The 21,560-nt window shown below is 36.2% G+C and overlaps 1 protein-coding gene across 1 annotated transcript in view; it reads left to right on the plus strand.

Annotated features, from left to right (window-relative positions):
- Positions 1–21,560, plus strand: part of CNTNAP5 (contactin associated protein family member 5) — a 959,167-nt gene that overhangs the window by 729,003 nt on the left and 208,604 nt on the right. The gene's annotated exons all lie outside the window — the stretch shown is intronic.

Here is a 21,560-nt window from a genome sequence, read left to right on the forward strand (position 1 = left end):
AGAAAAGAAAAGAAAGAAGAAGAAGAAAGAAAGAAAGAAAGAAAGAAAGAAAGAAAGAAAGAAAGAAAGAAAGAAAGAAAGAAAGAAAGAAAGAAAGAAAGAAAGAAAGAAAGAGGGAGGAAGGAAAAGAAGAGAGAAAAGCCATATCCTTCCAGAAGGTCAGCACAAGGCCTGCACCTTCTGGGGGGGCTCTCAGGAGTACAGGGGCTTCAGAAGCAGGGGCAGCACAGTAGTCTTCTGTTAACTATGAAGCATGATTAATTACTTGGAATTTTTAACCTCCCTACTACTTCATTCAGCCTTTATGAAAGACACACTTTGTCCTCTCCTAATGGACAGACAACTCTTCTTTCTATAACTAATTTTCCCACTGTTCCTCCCACAGAGCTGTAGCCAACATGTTTCATGGAACAATCTTTGGTGATAGTAATGTCCTATTCTGCCCTGTCTGATTCTGTAGCTACTAGCCACATGTGGCTCTTGATCATTTGCAATATGCCTAGTGCCAAAGGGTAACTGAATATTTAATATTAATTAATGTAAATTTAAGTTGAAATAGTTTAATATGGCTGGTACCTACAATATCAGAGAGTATAAGAGGAAAATACAAGAAGAAGATTGTTTTACACATCCTGTGCTTTTTGCCTTGTCATGCAAATCACCACAAAGACTGGGAGCACAGAAGCCTTGTCAATTTCTTAGAAGGAGGGTCAAATATGTAAATTGTTATCATAATATATTATCCTGACACAGATATATTCTCTTTCATTCTTACATGGTTTAGATTCAATACCTATCTACAGATTGGGTGGAGGAGCTCAGATTAATAATCAAAACTTTCTTTTTCTATGACTTTACCTATATCTTATATCTATTTAGATATTTCATATAAATAAATAAACTGCTTTATGTTTCTGGCTTTTTTCACTTATAACTTTTTCATGACTCATTAAAGTTGTAGCATGTATGATCAGTACTTCATTTCTTTATATGGATGAGTAGCATTCTATTGCATGCACATACCACATTTTGCTCATCTACCTATTCATCCCTCAATAAACACTGATTAATTCCACTTTGGGGCTATTCTGACTAAATAATACTGCTGTGGACATCATGTACAAATATTGGTATGAACATAAGTTTTCAGTTTTTGAAGATGCATACCTAGAAGAGGAATGGCTGGATCATATGATAATTCTATGTCTAACTTTTTGAGGAATCACCAAAATGTTTTCTGTGGATGCTGCCCCATTTTATGTTTTTATCAGCAGTGTTTTAGGGGACCCATTTCTTCACATCCTTGGCAACACTTTTTAGTGTTTATCATTTTTATTTTAGTTATCTTCACAGATGTGAACATCTATACAGATATGAATCTCATTGTGGTTTTGATTTGCATTTTTGTAATATCCAATAATTTTGACCAACTTTTAATGGAAAAGGATTTGCTATTATTTTTTAAGATTTTATTTATTTATTTTAGAGAGAGGAGAAATGAGGAAGAAAGAGAGAGAGAGAAACATCAATGTGTTTCTTGAGTTCTCCCCACCAGGCACCTGGCCCACAACCCAGGCATGTGCCCTGACTGGGAATCAAACCAGTGACCCTTTGGTTCACAGGCTGGTACTCAATCCACTGAGCCACACCAGCTAGGGCAGTATCTTCTATTTTTTAATTGCATTATTTTTCTTTGTGGTTTTGAATCCTAAGAATTTTTTACATATTCTAGTTACTAGACCATTGTCAGATGTATGGTTTGAAAATATTTTCTCCCACTCCATGAGTTTTGAATTTAATCAATACAATCAGTTGTATGATTAACTTAAGGGGGGATTATTACCCTATTTTTTCCAAATTTTCTTGTAAAAATTTCAAATATGTATAATAAATCTAGTGAACACAAATACTTATAATCTTGATTGTAGAGGAATATTTTGCCTTATCACATATCTATAGTTTTCTGGTGTTATTTTATTTTCTTTCAACATTTCTAAACATTCCTGGTGCAACCCTTCTTCTTCCTAAACTAACTTTCTTTCTTTTTCCTTTCATTTCCTCCCTCCCTCCCCCTCTATCCCTCCCTTCCTCCTTCCCTTCCTTCCTTCCTTCTTCCCTTTCTTTTTCATGTAATTTTTTAAAATTTTTGACATTATTACAGATGTCTCCATCTCCCCACCCCTGTCATCGCTTGCTTCCAGCCAGCCCCCAAACCCCTTCTCTTTGGCCTTCAGCATACTGTTGTCTGTGTCTATGAGTTATACATATATGATTTTTGGCTAATCCCTTCACCTCCTTCCTAAACTTTAATATTTTTTAATCAATACCCACCAAAGAAAGACTAAGAGGAAAACAACAATAATGACAACAGAATAATATACCCTATGCAAAATAGAAATATTTATGTATAAGTTCTTATTTTAAAGAGTATAGTCAGTTGTTGTAAGAATTACATTTAGCATGAGCAGAATGCCCTTTAAATCATTTGGAAATCAGAATGATGATGTCCTTCTGTTGACCTATTTGCAATTACCCTCTTGTAATATTGAGGGGCTTCTCAGGTTAAAAAAATGACCTTTAATGCCACCCTCAACTTTGTATGTACTCCAACAGCAAAGGCAATTGCTTAAGGAGGATTTTTTGAGGTCTTGTGAGTGAGAGGTTATGCCCTCTAGTACCTTATTTTATATCCCTAAATTTAATAGTGCCAATTCCATGGCTGTTGAGTTTACCTGCTTTATCTGCTCTAAAGAGAAATTTCAGCAGAATTTCAGAAGGGTCTAGAGAATTGCATGTCAAGCAATGTTTGCCCTATATCAATTTTGCACAACCTTGCAGAAAGAGAACTGCAATGGAATTTCTCATTATGCAAAAGCAGCTATTAAGAAGATGCATCTGAATTTAAGACAATTGGCAAAGAAATGAGATACAGTGTTACAGGGAGGTGGAGCACAGTCAAAGAATTGATGTGCCCTTTCCCCCACTCTGTTTTCCAGATTTTGTCATTCACTTAAGGCGCTATCAAAAAAAACACTATTTTACAACAAATCTAAATTTTTGAACATTGCCATCTGATGTGCTTATTTCAACACATGAATATGAACAGATGTTTACATTATAACACTAAATGTGCCAGCTGTTCCTATGTCAAAGTAAACATCTATGCCTTTTATTTAAAAGTAAAACAAAGATTTTAAATCTCTTTGCTCTTGAACATCCATATAAATAATTTCTAACTTCCCCTCCTAACTTCTTTCCTTCCTTTCTTTCTTCTTTCCTTATGAAAAAAATCAAGGTTTCTTGGAACAGTATTTTCTGTTTCTGGATGTATCACAGAAGATCAGTGCTCAATGGCTTCAGCCACATCAGTGAATGTCACACTATTTGTGCACATTATAGAACTGAGTTTAAGGAATTTCCCAGATTTAGGTTTGAATTTTTCAGATTCTATGCACAGCTCTGGAAGGCTGGCTACATCTCTGTCAGCAAATGTCCATGGATTATGGTGGCTCTCACCATTAAACAGCATTGCCTGTCTAGGTATTTTTTTCCCCTGGTTATAGTACACAAACTAGAAGAGCAACTATTAATCCTATAAAGAATATAGTTTTATATTCTTTAACCTAATAATATGAAATATGTCACTTTCCAACCACAATACATTGGAGATCATTTGATTCACAGGGAAAAAAATTGATGGCCCCAGGTCTTGATAAGAGGTTGTGAGTGCAGGTATTCCAACAGAAGGCCCTCTGGGGAGCTCCACCTGCAAAAGTAAATCTTCATTGAAAAGATCATCAATGCCCAAATAAAGAATTTTTACTATTTTTTGTAATTTTCTCAAAGCACTAAGCAAACCTAACAATGGAGTGTTAGGGCATAGTATGAATCTCACTATACTATTATTCCAGGAAAATGCCAGAAATTATATCTGTTCTCTTAATTCTGAAGGGGTACACAGAAAATTATACAGTCCTTAAGTGTGTGTATACAAAATGTTTTACATCATAAAATAATTATAAAGTATCATAATTGATAGTTCAGCATACCTCTAAATATGTTTGATGTTTTATCAAACCATTTTAAAACTTGAGTATAAACATAGGGAAAAAAGGAAAAAGAAATAATAGCATGTTTACAATTATTTTCCAGTTAAAGTGTTCTTTGCAGTGAGCTACAAATACTTGTCTGCCTTCTTCCCCATCCCTGTCCCAGCTCTCACTCTCCCCTTGTCACTCAGCCTTGCTCCCCAGTTAAACCAAAATACAGGTTATTCCTCCAGGTTTCAACATAACATCTTTATAGCAGCTGGTTGTACTGCCTCAAACCTTCTCCCTGCATGTAGCTGCTTTGTATATTCTCTCACTTTCTTCAAGTTTGACTCAATTATCACTTTGCTATGTACTGAATATTTGTGCCCACTTCCCAAATTCATTTTGAAGACCAGATTGTTAATACAATGGTGTTAGGAGACAGATCCATTTGGATGTGATAAGGTTATGAAAGTGGGGCCTTAATTAATGGAAAGATGAATGAAAGATAAATCTCTGTCCTACATATTAGCATAGCAAGACACCAGATCTCAGGCTCCTTGGTGTTGGACTTTCCAGCCTCCATAACTTTGAAATATTTGTTTGTTGTTAAGCCTCCAGCTGATGGTGATCTGAACTGAAAACATACTTTCTCCCAGAGGCCTGTCCTGATGGAGATCCTCCTATTTAGCACTGTCTCTGCTGCTTCTCCTTATAACAAACCCTTTAGTATCTTCTACTTTTGCATTCTGTTTAGTACATTCTACTTGAGTGCATATAATATAATTATACTATATGACAAATATGGTAATACATTACACACACATGCACCTTTTAGAATGGTATGCATGTGTATGTAACTTCCCTTTTCATAACATATATTCCATTAGGACAGGGTATATTTGTTTTATTTAAATCTTGTGATGTATCTCATGTATATAGAAGTGTTTGACACATATTATACTCTCTAAATATTTGGTGAGGGAAGGGGGTTTTGGATTATGGATAACTTATAATAAAAATAGAGGAATACAAGTTGATAATATGATTCTTTAACAATGGAGAGGATATTCTGTATAATAAAATGAGTAGTGTAAAAATTAGAGTAAAACTTCAAGCTGTTTGAATGACTAGAAACAAATTATCTTTGTAACTCATATATATTAGCAAATATGCTTTACCATCCTGTCACCTCTCAAGATATACTTTAGTTTAGGAATACTGAGGACTTACATTATGGCTTTTTCCTTGGGGAAGGAAATATTGAACAGATGCTCCTGCCCAGCTTCACTAATTCCACCTGCATAACATGTACAAGGCCAAGAAGACAGTAATGAGTCTTTGTTAGGTTTGGCCTTGAAACCAGAGAGTTATGAAATGTCAGTTATAATTCTAGGTTATAGTTCCACATCATCTGAGATTTCACCTAAGGAAATCACCAATACAGCAAATCCACTTTGTAAGTTTTATAAATAATTGGTTTTATGTGATTTAGGGTCAATGTCCACCATTTAGAAAGAAAATATTGAATTTTAAGTTTTATGTGTTTTTAACTATTTTGTTCCTCTTAGCCACAGCTAAAACTCAATGCTAATTAGTACTTATTTCAGGTTAATTTTATTTTGAGAGAATTTGCATTTGTATGAAAATATGTGCATTTCCTCTCAAGCATTGTTTGTTAGTCCATTGCTTGTTTGTCAGATTTTAATGTCCCTTTAAGTATTCCCAGGTAGAAGAAAAAGCTTACAACCCTTCATTGACACTGAATAAACAGGGCAAATCTACCCAGTGGTGATGACAACAGGTGATCTGGTGATAGAGCAAGACAGCACAGTTTGAGGAAAGAGCTTAGATCCCTCCAAAAATGTTCATTAACATTTGATATAAAGTTTCATGTTTGCTATGGACAAATACAATTTTATCAAGTGAGTGAGGATAAAAAATATCTCTAAAAGGAATTGCTAATTTATTGAGCTGTATCACATAAAACATTGCATTATTTAAATCAATACAGGGTTTAATAAATGTACATAAAATTTGAAAAAAGTCTCTAAATCCTCCTACCTCTCCCATTATTACTATCTCTTTACCATTTATGAAGTTAATGATCCAAACATAATCATCTCATTTAGGCCATGGCCAGGACATGATAACACATTCAGAGATGGGGGAGGCAGTGCAAGTGGGAGAACTGTAGTTCATTTTCAGTTCTACAGGGTCAGCTCATGGAACTTGATTCCCAACACATCTGTCTCACTTTCTATTTCTAGAAAATAAGCATATCTTCTTTTATCATTCTGGATTTTTAAAAACTCAATTATAAAAGAGAGTGTTCTTTCCTCAGCCTTAAGTATTTTAAATTATCTTTTCATGCAAGCAAGACAATATAAAGTTATTATTCAGATTTCAATACCTTAAATTATAAATTGTGACGAATAACTTTTCATATACTATCCAATGCTGGCAAGATAATATTGATGTCAATAGCAACTACTCAATTGAATAAGGGAAATTTATGTCAGATAATTATTTGGACCTGTATGGTAATTTGGTTATTGTTGTCACCATTTTCCAAATCAACTAAGTAATTAGAATTGAGGTTATAATTGTTTTGAGTTTATAATTAATAAATTAGATCATGAAGTGGACGTTTTATTTACATTTATTGCTGTACTAACTAGACCTCAGCTCGTATATTTAAAATGAAGAGGCTTTGGAGATACCAACAGCTCATGAAGGCAACAGACCACTAGCAAATGCCGGAGGCCATCACTAACTTTGGAACTCAAGAGGACAGGGGGATGAAGTAGTGGAAGAGGTCTACCAAGTAAAATCTAGATCTAGTTAACAAGCTCAACCACCAGTATTTCTACAAAACAAAGAGGAAACCAAAAAGAAATACCCTGACCTCCTCTTCTTAACTTCCATTGATGCTTCCATTGGCCGGTCTGCAGGGGCATCTTCTAAAGTCACAAAGAAGGGCAAGCCAAGGTGGAGAATGCATCCTGGGGACTGGAGGTACAGGAGGCTTATTAGCACTAGAGGGATGTAAATTACATGCAATTTACTATTATGTCAGATGCTGACATGTATGTGTCTTTCCTGGAACTGCATTTGCAAAATAGGTTCCAGGGGTTTCAGAGTAAGAAGGCACAAATAGTTTTCTTGTGTGGAAGCTAAAAAAAAAGTGATATTTTTCATTCACCTTCTAAATTCTTCTAGTTGGGCTAGTAATAAAATTATCAGAGACAGATTAGCAGGAGAAAATCCAGATTTTAAAAAATCTGCATGAAAATAAAGACAGTGAAGCAACATTGAGTATGTATGACATTTTTGGACAAAGGTGAAAGGGGAATTGGGTATTAGAAGTGAAAATGGGCAATTTGCAGGTAGTTGAGGAAGACTGAAACATACATGGCAGAAAAGTACTTGCTAGACAACACAAGGAGTATATAGCTGATAGGACTGCAGTCTTAAGGTGATTAAGCCAAGGCTCCCTTTCTAGGACAGTTTTCTCTGAATCTCTTGGGCAGGAAAGAGGAGAGGGCTAAAGGTTCTTTCTGAGCCTTGATTCCAAATAAACAAGTTAAAATCGATATCCCAAAAAGGAGGCTTCATGGTGGCAAAATGCTTGTTCCCTTCATGGGATACCAACTTAGAATGAGGGAACTCTTTGTTAATGGAAACAATGGGTTTGCACACCACCTCTCATGATTACTAACTATTTGTGCTAATTGTTGAGTTCTCTAAGCTGAAATTATTCAACAGTTGACAACTGTGGTGAATGTGTAATTATTTACATGCAGTTTCTCTTTAATGCTTCCCTACCTAACTACAGAGAAGCTTCAGAAATGGGTTATTTCTGTTCTGCACCCTAGGCAAAGAGGTCAGCTTGTATAACCCTTCTCTGAAGACCAAATTATAATAACTTGCTTACCATGAATTGTGTTCAGTTCCATAGAATACAGAGTAGAGTCTTTCCTGGCCACACCTATGAATTGGCAATATCTAGCATCACTTTTACTTGATATTTCTTGTACCCTAGGCCTTTGTAAAAGCAGTAGCAAGTTTCCTTGGGAAATCCCTATTGCAGTCACTCATACTGAGATGTAGGTAGAGGTAGCAGCTTAAAGAAGTGCTGCCAGCTTCACGGAAGTGTGTATGTATGTATGTTCATTTTAATAGAGATCACAAGTGAAAATATCTATGAAGGCTCACCAGGTAACATAAATGGAAACATTATTTCTAGACCCATTTGTGTAGAAAATAAATCTTTGGGGAAAGTTCTGTCAAATTATAATTTCATTAAGTTATATATACCCGACTTGCATACAAGTATGCAATTAACATGTTGAAGATTTATATAAGTCATTAAAGAGAGAACCAGCAGGGTGGTAAAGTCAGCTCAAAGACCACTTGAGGAATACAGAATGATAGTCAGGAAAATACATTAAAATAAGTTTGCTTTGTTAGAAGCAAGACTGGTTAATGTTTGTTTACAGACCAGTAAAACCATAACTTTTGGAATTAGAAGTCATTTTTACCTCTACTGAACAAAAATCTACAAGCTAACATGTATTGTGGTCCCAATCAATAGTGAGGAGCCTGTCAGACAAAGATAAACCCCTTACAGAAATAATCTCATAGATAATTAAATAATCTTTTAGATAATTAAATTAAGTATTGGTTGGGCCTGTTAAACAATGTTTCATTATGTCCTTGAGAAGGATTCCTATCATCCTTTTGTCTTATTTCCAAGTTGTAAGTAAATTTCCTTAACAAAGAAATTTGCTGCCTGTTATTTTTCTTAAACCATGCAACTACCCTGGGTTTCTTTGGCTTCCCAATTTTAATGAAGGTAAAAGTAAAAGGAATAGTTACATTCCTTTTAATTCTTATATAAATTTACAAACATAAATAAATAAAAGTGAATCTAGGTACAACATTTTTTTCCATCCATGGTGAATGAACAGATGGCAGTTGATTCTCCAGCTCAGTGTCTGAAGATGATGAGATGAACTGGAGAAGACAGGAACAGGAATCACAAGCCCAACTCTGTCTTTAGTGGAGAAACTGGTTTGTGGGACTGTGGACCTGGTAAGATACTCTAATTTTCCAAGTGGGCCCAGAAATCTAGACTTCTTATATTAAATCTCTTGATTTTTAAATGTTTACAAATTAATTTGAAAATTCAGAAACACTCTGTGGGTCAGTAGTTGCAGGCTACCTCTGATCAGGGAGCTTCTGTTGTACAACCTTTTTCTTAAGTTAAATAAAACAAGCTTTGGTAGGGAGATTTTAGTTTCATAGATACATTTGTATATGATCAGTGCTAGGAAAACTGTGGGTTTACCCTATATAAATTTAAATGTCAGCCTAGAATACTTAAGTATTCTAAGTTGAATAAAAGGACTTAATATCTATTGTCTGTACATCTATTTGTCTATTCATCAAACATCTATTGTGTCTACATGATGTTCCAGGTACTAATGTAGGAAGAATAATATTAATTTGTCTCTCCTTGAACCTCTGAAGTCAGGTTTTCCACCCTCAAACTTTTGACTCTAGCTGCCGCCTTTATTCATGGCAGAATGACTCCTTTTTTTTTTTACTATGTAACTGAAGCTATTCTTTTCAGAGTATTTGGGACCAAGTTATTGTTAAATAGAGCAAATATTTCTTAGTCATTATTCAACCCGAATTTTCTGTGGCATCTGAGACTATTCTAATTTCTTTGAAAATCTTTCTTTTGGAATCCAAAAAAAATTTTTTGTACTGCTTGGAAAGTGTTCTTCTCTATTGTTTTCCTTTGTACCACTACCATACATTTGTGTCTAGGGAATCCCTTTTATTTCTCTTTCCAAATTCCTTGAGTTAATCACCCCTCATATTGCAATTTTCCTTTCTCCTATAAGTCTCTTCAGAATATTACTAACAGACACTGTTCCCTCTCTCTTGCTCACAACATCCAAATGGTCATTGGGTCTTATATTCAATAACCCTACTATTCTTGTAACTACTTTCCTCTATCTCTATCTGCTTCAGGATCTCCTCATAGTGAATAAATTACAGCAGTTGAGATGCTTGTGGCCACAAATGCAAACTGGTTAGTACCATAAAGAGATCTGTTATCTAATTTGCAAAATGTTTTAAATTTTAACAGTTCCTAGTATTGTTTAATTCAGCATCTTATCACAGATGAATTTATTTCAATTTTTCATGTTTTTCTCAAGCCTCATCCTCATAATACCCAGATGATGTAGAAGTTCTAGCATCTCAACATAAAGAGTGATATTTATTAGCAGAAGATGATTTTCCTTATGGTTTATTTTAAGATTCTGGCCTTATATACTTTTATATTTTATAGGCCAGAACTGTATAATATGTCTATGCATAAAACAATGACTGAAAAAGAATTATTTCAATCAGCTTACACTAGTTAGAATTTATTTTTCTTTTGGACCCACCTCCTTTAAGCTCATGTAAAGTTGATACATGAATCAAATAATTATACCTAAATTTGAGCATGCCCAATTCTGTTTGAAGCATTTGCTCTGTTACCTCATGTAATACTTACAATAACCATATTTGGTAGATAGTATTATCTCCATCTTACAGAAGTAAAAACTAAAGTTTAGAAAATTTAAGGGCTTTCAGCAAGATTATATAGCTACTAAGATTTATACCCAAACTGCTTGATACAGTGATTTGCTCTTTACCCACTTATATTCTACCGAATGTATGTTTCTATAGCATAAGAGAGGAGTCTGTGGGAGAAAGACTTGCTGGGTAGGCTTACAAAAGGGTATGCTACAGTCCACTATGATACCATTCTAATAATATTTCTTTCTTTTTCAAATTTTATGGTTGTTCAGTTACAGTTGTGCCCATTTTCCCCCTATTACTCTCCCCTGCCCTACCCACCCCCACCTTCCACATTCAATCCCTCTGACCCCACCCTGTTGCCTTTGTCCTTGGTTCATTTACACAAGTTCCTTGAATTGACCCTTCCCCTTCTTTCCCCTATTATCACCCCTCCTCCCCTCTGGCTACTGTCAGATTATTTTTAATTTCAATGTCTCTGGTTATATTTTGCTTGCTTTTTTTTTCTTTTATTGATTAGATTCTTATTAAAGGTGAGATCATAAAGATATTTGTCCCTCACCACCTGGCTTATTTCACGTAGCATAATACTCTCCAGTTCCATCCATGCTGTCACAAAGTGTAGGAGTCCTTCTTTCTTTCTGCTGCATAGTATTGCATTGTGTAAATAAATGTACCACAGTTTCCTGATCCACTCATTTGATGATAGGAATTTAGGTTGCTTCCACCACTTGCCTATTGTAAATTGTGCTGCTATGTACATTGGGGTGCATAGGTTCTTTTGAATTGATGTTTCAGGAGTCTTAGTGTGTAATCCCAGCAGTAGAATTTCTGGGTCAAAAGGCAGTTTCATTTTTAGTTTTCTGAGGAAATCCCATACTATTTTCCACAGTGGTTGCACCAGTCTGCATCCCCACCAACAATATGCTAGGGTTGCCTTTTCTTCACAACCTCACTAGCACTTATGGTCTGTTCGTTTGTTTATGATGGCCATTCTGACTGGTGTGAAGTGGTGTCTCATTGTGGTTTTAGTCAATGTCCCTCTGATAGCTAGTGATGCTGAGCATCCTTTCATATGTATCTGGGCCCTCTGTATGTCTCCCTTGGAGAAGTGTCAGTTCAAGTCCTTTACCTATTTTTTAATTGGATTGTTTGACCTCCTGGAGTCTTTTTATTGTAAATGGATGCTATAATATATCCAATGTTTTTTTTTCATATCCATTAATATGATCATGTAATTTCTGTGCTTTTTAACATGATGTATTACTTTTATTGATTTGAGAATACTATTGTAGCATCCTTGCATCCCTGAGATGATTGCACTTGATCATGGGGTATGATCTTTATAACATATTGCTGGATGTGGCTTGCTGACATTTTGTTGAGGATTTTATCATGTATGTTCATTAGCAATATTGGCTTGAAGTTTTCTTTTTTTGTTGTTGTGTCTTTTTCTAGTTTTGGGAGTAAGATGATGCTGGCTTCATAAAATGGGTTTGGAGGTCTTTGGAATGAGTTTGCCATCTTGGAATTTTTGGAATAGTCTGTGAAGGATAGGAGTTAGCTCTTCCTTAAGTGCTTTGTAGAATTCTCCTGTGAAACCATACAGTCCAGGGCTTTTGTGTGTTGGGTGGTTTTTGATTACTGCTTCAATTTCATCTGCTGTTATTGGTCTGTTCAGGCTTTCTGCCTCTTCTTCATTGAGTTTTGGAAGGTTATATCTTTCTAGAAATATGTCCATTTCACCTAGCTTTTCAAATCTCTTGGCATACAGTTCTTCATAGTAATTTCTTCTAATCCTTTGTATTTTTGTAGTATCAGTTGTAATCTTTCCTCTTTCATTTCAGATTGTATTTATTTGGGCCCTCTCCCTTTTTTCTTGATTATTCTGCTTAAAGGCTTGTCAATTTTGTTTATCTTTTTATAGAACCAGCTTCTGGATTTATTGATTCTTAGAACTGTGCCTTTAGTCTCTATGTCATTTAATTTTACTCTGATCTTGGTTATTTCCTTCTTTCTACTTGCTCTGGGCTGTCTTTGATGTTTTTCTTTGAGTTTCTGTAGGTGTAGGGTTAGATTGTTTATTTAAAATGTTTCTATTTTTTTGGTAGGCCTGTATCTCTATGAACTTCCCTCTCAGGACTGTCTTTGCTGTGTTCCATAAGTTTTGGGTTGATGTGAGTTCATTGTCATTTGTTTCCAGAAACTTATTAATTTCCTCCTTGATGTCATTCTTGACCCATTCATTATATAATAGCAAGCTATTCAATCTTCATGAATTTGAATGTTTTTGAGGTTTTTTTCCTTGGGGTTGGTTTCTAGTTTCAGTCCCTTGTGGTCAGAGAAATGCTTGATATGATTTCAATTTTCTTGAATTTTTTGAGGCTGGTTTTGTGTCCTATCATGTGGTCTATCTTTGAAAATGTCCCATGTGCATTTGAAAGGAATGTATATTTAGCTTCTGTGGGATGAAAGGTTCTATATATATATCAGCTAAATTCATTTGACCTATGACATTGTTCAATGCCACAATATCTTTGTTGGTATTTTGTTTGGAAGATCTATCCAATTTTGACAGTGGGGTGTTCAAATCCCCTACTCTAATTGTGTTGCTGTCAATATCTTTTTTAATGTCCTCCAAGGTATTATTTATGTACTTGGGCACTCCTATATTTGGTACATATATATTGGCAATGTTTATGTCTTCTTAATGGAGTCTTCCATTGAGTATTATGAAGTGACCTTCTGGGTCTCTCTTTATGGCCCTTTTTTTTTGAAGTCTATTTTGTCTGATATGAGTATTTCTACCCTGACTTTTTTCCCTGTCCATTTGCTTATAATATTTGTTTCCAACCTTCACTTTCAGTCTGTGTAGGTCTTTTGTTCTGAGGCGGGTCTGTTGTAGGCAGCGTATGTGTGGATCATGCTTTCTTATCCATTCAGCTATTCTATGTCTTTTGATTAGAACATTTAATCAGTTTACATGTAAAGTTATTATTCATAGGTAGTTATTTATTGCCATTATTTTGTACTTGTGTTATTCTCTCTCACACTCCTTTCTTTCCTCTTCTGCAAGCAGTCCCTTTAGCATCTCTTGCAGAGCTGATTTGGTAGAGGTGTATTCTTTTAGACTTCTTTTGTCTGGGAAGCTCCTTCTTTGGCCTTTCATCTTAACTGATAGCATTGCTGGATAAAGTAGCTTTGTTGCAGGCCTCTGGTTTTCATTACTTGGGGTATTTCTTCCCATTTTTTTTTGGCTTGGAGTATTTCCATTGAGAAGTCATCTGCTAGGCTCACCAGGGATGCCTTGTATGTTACTCCCTGTTTCTCCTTTGCTGTCTTCAAGATTTTCTCTTTGTCTTGGAATTTCACCATTTTAATTATGGCGTGCCTTGAAGTGGACCTCTTTGGGTTCCTCTTTATTGGGACTCTCTGTGTTTCCTGGATTTGTGTGACTTTTTCTCTCAGCAAATTAGGGAAATTTTCCATCACTACTTTTTCAAACAGGTTTTCTATCCCTTGCTCTTCTTCTCCTTCTGGTATCCCTATTATATGGATATTATTATATTTCATGTTGTTTTGCAGATCCCTTACCACCTGTTCATTCTTTCTGAGTCTTTTCCTTTTCTTGCTCCTTCTGGGTGTTGTGTTCTACCTTGTCCTCCAGCTCCCGTATTTGATCCTCTCCATCATCCAGCCTGCTTGTAACTCCTTCTAGTGTGTTTTTTATTTTTTATATTGTATTGTTCATTTCTTCCTGGTTTTTGTTTATAGTTTCTATTTCCTTTTTCATACTGGTGTAGTTCTCACTCAGTTACTTGTATTAGTCTGTGAGTTCCTTGAGCATCTTTTTTTTAAGATTTTATTTATTTTATTTTTAGAGAGGGAAGGGAGAGAGATAGAGAGAGAAACATCAATGTGTGGTTGCTGGGGGTTATGGCCTGTAACCCAGGCATGTACCCTGGCTGGGAATCAAACCTGTGACACTTTGGTTCGAAGCCCACACTCAATCCACTGAGCTATGCCAGCCAGGGCAAGCATCTTTATAACCATTATTTTGAACTCTATATCTGATAATTTGGTTGCCTCCATTTCATTTAGCTCTTTTGGTGGGGAGTCTTACATTTTTTATTGTAGGTTCTTTTTTTCTCTCCCCTTTTTAGGTGACCCTTTTTGTTTGTTTCTGTACTTCCTGGCTTTTCACTTTGCTAACTGTCTTTGTAGGGTGAACTTCTGTAGTAGGAATTCTGTGAGGTTCAGTGGTGTGGTCTCTTTTAGCTCCTTCTCTGGACACTCTAGATTTGCCCTTTCTTTTGTTTGTGTGGGCTCTCTTGTTATTCTGGGGTTTTTACCTTTTGGTGGTTCCCTTGTTGGTGGTTTTTCTCCTCCAACAGGTATAGTGATGTTTGCAACTTCCATCTATTCTTGTATGTGATCAGTCGCAGGGGGTAGGCAAAATGGAATAAGACAGCAGGAAAGTATTTTATGCAATTTAAAGTGCCATCAAGTAGACAAGAGATATAATATTCTTTGGATAAGTATAGCATTACCTGTAATATTTCATCCATCTAGCACTTTTTATAAAAGGTGAAAGAGGGATAGGACTCTTGTTAGAGGGGAGGAAGATTATGAGCTGAATCCAGAAAACAGAGTGCTTGTGCAAGTTTGGATAATGATATGTAGTGAGAGTAAAGGATGGAAAGTAGGCATAGTGTGAGAGAGAATAGTGTTAACCACAACAATAATAATACTCATGATTAAAGTGAAGTATGTTAAGATCAGGGAGGGTTGCTGTATAGTATGTACAATTGTATGGAACAACAATTATTTGTAATAGTACTGGAACAACAATAATATGACAAGAAATATTTAATTTGGATAACCAGAATAGAAAGTACCCAATCAAGGGTTGTGTTTTATTGGAACACGAGTGAAGTGAAGACAGGAAAGTTAAGATACAATAAAGGGAGAATAAAGAAAACCAGTGAAATAATGCAAGTAATGTGAGAATTAAAACTAGGAAAATTAAACATAAGGAAGAGAAATTTTAAAAATACCAATAAAATAAGAGTGCTAAAATAACAAAAATAATAATAATAATAGTACACATAAACAATAAAATTCTAGTTCTATGGGATAGCAAAATGACATTTGTTGTCTCCGTTTCTCCCTTTTTGGGGTTAGTCTTATGCTCCCCCTTTTGATCTGTCTCTGGACCCTTCATAACTTTATGTCTTATTATCTTACTTGGGGAAATAAAAGAAAAAGGGAAAAAAAGAAAGAGGATCCTCTCTGTGATTTTTCTCTCCTTGAAATATTTTTCTGTATATACAGTATTATATCAATGTTTCACTGGAAGAAAACCTACGGTCAGGAAGGTATGATTATTTACTTATTAGAAAAAGTCCTAGATTTGACCTATGTAATGTTATTTTTTAATTTTTATTTTTGATCTTAAAGAGAGGAGAAGAGACAGAGAAAGAGAGTCAGAGAAATATCAATGTGAGATAGAAATATTAACCAGCTCCCTTCTGTAGGCACCCTGACTGGGGACTGAACCTGCAACCTAGTCATGTGCCCTTGGCTGGGAATTAAACCAGCAACCTTTCAGTTTGTGGGATAATGCCCAATAAACTAAGCCACAGTGGCGAAGTCAGTAATTTATTTTTTAAGATTTTATTTTTTCATTTATTTTTAGAGAGAGGTCAAAGGAAGGAGAAAGAGAAGGAGAGAAACATCAATGTGTGGTTGCTTTTCACACGTCACCCACTGGGGACCTGGCCTGCAACCCGGGCATGTGCCCTCACTGGGAATCGAACTGGTGACCTCTTGGTTTGAAGGCAAGCACTCAGTCCACTGAGCCACACCAGCCAGGGCCCAAGTCAGTATATTTTAAATTCAGATATAATACCTTTCTGAAATTGTTCATATAAGAATTGATATGGGCTCATATTTCTGAGGTCAAAAGTGAGGAAGAAGCCCTGGCCAGGTAGCTCAGTTGTTTAGAGCGTTGTTGCAATATGCCAAGGTTACGTGTTATAGCACATACAAGAAGCAATAATGAATGTACAAAATAAGTGAAACAACAAATTGGTCTCTCTCTCTGTTTCCCCCACCTCTCTCCCATATATACACTCACATACAAACACACACTGACCCCACACACATACTTCCTCCCCAAATTGAAATTCATTTTATGATAGTCTAGAATATTCATTTTTTCAGCTTTCTTTGACTCAATTTTGATGATTCTTTTGCAAGTTTATGTTTCATTGTCTTCTTGAGGATAATTAGGATAGTAGGAACTTAAGGGTTAGACACTGAAATGGAGGTATGGCACACCCAGAAGTTTCTGCAGTAGAGCTCAGGCTGTAGCCTTTGACTTCATCTGTGTACTGACTAAGAAGGAAAGAGACTGGTTGTACTGAAATGACCTGAGGGAAGTTCTCTGGTAAGGAATTATTATGTTGGAAAAACCAAAGGAAACATACCCTGTGTAGTCTTCTATGCCAAGTAGGTTAAATGATGGGTCTGCACAATTTTATGTTTTATTTGTTTAGACATTCTAAAACTTGGGGAATAAGCCCTGGCCAGGAGGCTCACTTGGATGGAGTGTCATCTCATGCACCAAAAAGTTGTGGATTTGATTCCCAGTCAGGGCACATACCTGGTTTGCAGGTTCAATCCCAAGTCAAGGTATATACAGGGGGAAACCGACAGTGTTTCTCTCTCCCTCTGTTGCTGTTTCTCTCTCTCATCAATAAACATATCCTAGGGTGAGGACAAAAACAAAACAAAACAAAAAAAAAAACTTGGAGAATAATTTAGATCATAGTAAATGAGTACAAAAACTCAGAAAGGCACTGAACATTTAAAAGGAAATCCAATTATAGTGCATACAATTTGCCCCTCAATTTGGACACTATCTTCAACAAAACCAAACACCCTGTTGTTATTTCTTTCAATCCTGAGGTGAGGAAATCTGAGAAGTTTGTAGCAAAAAAGCCAACATTAAATTCTGCTGTGACATTATTATCGTGTATTAAGACATAATAGGTTAGATATGCTTATTTATTGCATTATCTTTATTTTAGTGGCTATAAGAAACTATCACTTACAATTTTCTTTAGTTACTTCTTTTTTTGTTTTTAAACATCATGTGTGGTTGCCTCTCACATGGCCCCTACTAGGGACCTGGCCCGAAACCCAGTCACATGCCCTGACTGGGAATCAAACGAGCGACCCTTTGGTTCACAGCCCATGCTCAATCCACTGAGCCACCCCAAGCCAGGGCTCTTAGTTACTTCTTATCACTTAAATCTACCCATATGTATTTTGCTGAAAGGCTCTAAATTTTTCAACCATAAGTTATATTCCCACATATCAGAGCACAGTGCCATAACATAGAGGTTAAACCCAGGGACACTTGGGCAAGAGTGTCTGGATTCAGGTCTTGATTCTGCACATTCTAGTTGTACAGCCTTGAGAAGTTACTGAACCCTTTCCTGACTTACTCTCTATCTGTAGTCAGGGATGATACTAACTACCTGATAGGGTAGTTGGGATTATTAAATGAGCTAATATATGCAGGTTCTCTAGAACGCTACTTGTAATGTGCACTCTCTCAATAATGTTTCAGACCGGAATTTTTTATTAACAACGGGCAAGTAATCACCTTCTGTTGTCATGTATTGTCATATACTGAGGTCATTAACTCTAAACTATATACTTCTAAGAAAGATTATTTAATTATTTATTTTAAAAAGTATATGTAACCTGAATTTCCCCAAACCTTGTTTGTACATATGAAATCAGAACAATAAGAGTTCCAAATATGTAGAACTAAAGCAATTATTTATTGTTTTAAATTTTTTATTATTATTCTATTACAGTTGTCCCAATTTCCCCCTTTGCCCTCTTCCTCCCAGCAATTAAATTCCTCACTGGTATTTTCTGTATCGTGTATATTGAGGACTTCACCACTTCTCTGAAGTCTCAGAGCTGACTGCAGAGTTTCTGGTGGAGTCTCTCAAGAGGACACAATCTTCCCACATTCTTCTTTTTGTGCTGTATTTTACCGCTGAACTGTGCATGAAAACACTGCTTTCTTGCCAAAGGGCTGACCTTGGAAACCTTGGAATTTCAGCTCCTGGAAGCACAAAGCAGTGTGTGGATGTATTTTTCATTGTTCATGAACCCCAGGGTGTAGGCAGCTATGGAGTGCAAACACTCTCCCTTTTCAGCTCTGTGTGAAGTAACCTAACCCTGAACACAAAACTATTGTCTTGGAGCCTTAGCCAGCCCATAAGCCAAAAGGTCGCAAGTTCAATTCCCAGTCAGAGCACATGCCTGGGTTTCGAATTCCGTCCCTATTGGGGCACAAGCAAAGGGCAACCAATTGATGTCTCTCTTTCACATTAACATTTCTCTCCCTCTCTCTCTTCCTTCCTTCTCCTTGCTCTAAAATCGATAAATGTGTTTAAACAAATTAAAAAAAAAAAAACGTTGTCTCTCTCACTCCTAACAGACATAAATCTCAGACTCCTGTTATCAGAAACCTCTCTTAAAGTAGATATTTGAATTAATAATCTCACTTTAGACAAGAAACTGAGATTTCAGAAGTTTAAAGAACTCATCCATTAAGTGATCTTGTGTCTATTTAGCTCCACAACAGGTATGTATCTTCTTCATGCCAGCCCATGATCTCTTGAGCAACTTTTCTGTGTTAATGAAAATATTTACCATAAGTGCAACCTCTGCAGTGAAATCAGAATTAAATTCCACATATCTTTCCAGTTAGGATGCAGGTTGTGATTTGTGCTTCTCCACTGTGACCTTACATGTGAGGCTCTGACTGGGAGGTGAGCACTTGGCAGTACTGTCCAGATAGTTCCTATTCTCTGTCTGTGCTGTACCTCGGGACCATCTTTCTGTGGGTAACAGTACTTCCTGGCTTATGATCTTTATAAAGAAGTGGCTGTGGTGCCAGCATCTCATCAGCTTTAGCTGAGTAGATCTACTGATGTTTCATGTTCTCAGATACCAAGCCTGGAAGGGTTTCCTCATCAGACCAGTTTGTCAAAATGGTTGTCCCACTAACCTAATGTCCATTTCTTCAACTGCCATCATTCTGTGGCAGCCTAATATCTTCCTAATAAATACATTTAGCTAAAAATCATTGAAGTGAATTCTTAGTTTATAACCAAGAATCTGACTAATATAAGTTTAATTTTGCCTGTTTTCTGCTATACTTTTTTTGTTCTGTTAAAACTTCCTATTGGAACTTCCTCAAATTTTTGAAAATTGCTATTTAAAAACTTGGACATAAGGTGATGTCAACATCTTGACAAAATAGGAAGATGTTTTGTATCTCCCTTTTAATTTAAAACAAATTGGAAAGCTATATTTCAACAAAGGATCCTCTATTCAACACATTAACACACCTACAACCTCCAAGCATCATTACTTCTAAGGGAGAAAGCATCAGAATGAGCATTGCAGGTGGGTCAAGGGGAGGAACAGAGATGGTGACTGCCTACATAATAAGGAACATGCTGTAGCTCCAGCTGACACAGTAGGAAGGAATATGTCTCGTTGCAGCTCTCACTTTGTGTCCTGGAGAGAAGCAAAGGCAGAAGCAATGTACCTGCCTGAAAAACTAGCTCCCATTGCATCAGAACCCAGTGGCAGGCATGGAGCTCCAGGAGACTCATAGTGGCCATTGCTTATACAGAAACAAAGTTGTCTATAGTACCATTGCTGAAAGAGTGTCAGTGCCACTTGAGGCAGTCATTGTCTGCAGAGAATCAGTGCCCTTTGTGGTGGCCATTACTGGCAGAAAAGCAAAGCTATGGTCTCACAATAGCTATTACTGACATATTGGAAAAAATTGCAAAATTGTGATCCCACTTCCACCTGCTTATCCCATTGTAGCAGAACCTGGTGGAGGTGGAACTTTCTGAGGCAAGTGGCATGACTCTGTTAACACAGTGTAGCTGGTGGCACTTAGTAACTAGAAGATAACACCTGGGGTTTGCAGACGCAAGCCCTGTCATCCTCCACAGGCCACCATGGAGTGATGCTCTGAGACCAAGGTCAACTGGACACAAAGGGGACGACCACTACTCTAGGAAATATGGGCTATTTTCCACAACATAGAAGAGAATACTCCACTGGACTTCTGAAGCTGCCAGTGGTACAGGTAAAACAAAGCAAAATTGCACTGAAGGACCATTTACTGGAAAACAAAAGTAAATAAATAAAAATACCTCTAGTTGTCAATATGCTGATTGTTGAGAAAAACAGTACCTAAGAAAGAACAGTTCAAGTTCCCAAACATGCTGGTAGAAAAAAATGCATCAAGTACCAGGAACAACTAAGGTAACAAAATAACACCCCCCTAAATTGAAAAGTCTCCACAAACCCAACTTAAAGACATGAAAGATGGAGACTTAAATGGAAGAGAATGTATGAAATCTTCAATAATATACAAGACAACTCATAAATGCATTGAGTGAGCTTGGGAATAAAATTAATGAACAAAGGAGAATTTTCCCAAAGGGACTTAAACTATAAAAAAGAACCAAAAAGAAATTCTAGAGTCAAATAACTCAGTAAATGAGACAAAGAATGCACTGGAAAACATTGGAAATAGAGTAGAATAAATGCAAGAGAGAATTAATGAGTTCACAGATAGAAACCTAGAAAATGCTGCAAGAGAAAGAAGACAGGAAACTAAGACTTAAAAAAAGAAAAAAATCTACAAGAACTAACTGATTCCTTTAGAGAGAGCAACATAAGCAAAATGAGTAAAACAGAAAGGGAAGAGAGGGAAAAGGGAATAGACTACTCATAGAAATAATTAATGAGCCTTTCCCAAACCTATGGGAAGAGTTAGATATTCAAATACAAGAAATTAACAGAACA

Source organism: Phyllostomus discolor, chromosome 4 (genome assembly GCF_004126475.2).
Source record: "Phyllostomus discolor isolate MPI-MPIP mPhyDis1 chromosome 4, mPhyDis1.pri.v3, whole genome shotgun sequence".
Classification (NCBI taxonomy): domain Eukaryota; kingdom Metazoa; phylum Chordata; class Mammalia; order Chiroptera; family Phyllostomidae; genus Phyllostomus; species Phyllostomus discolor.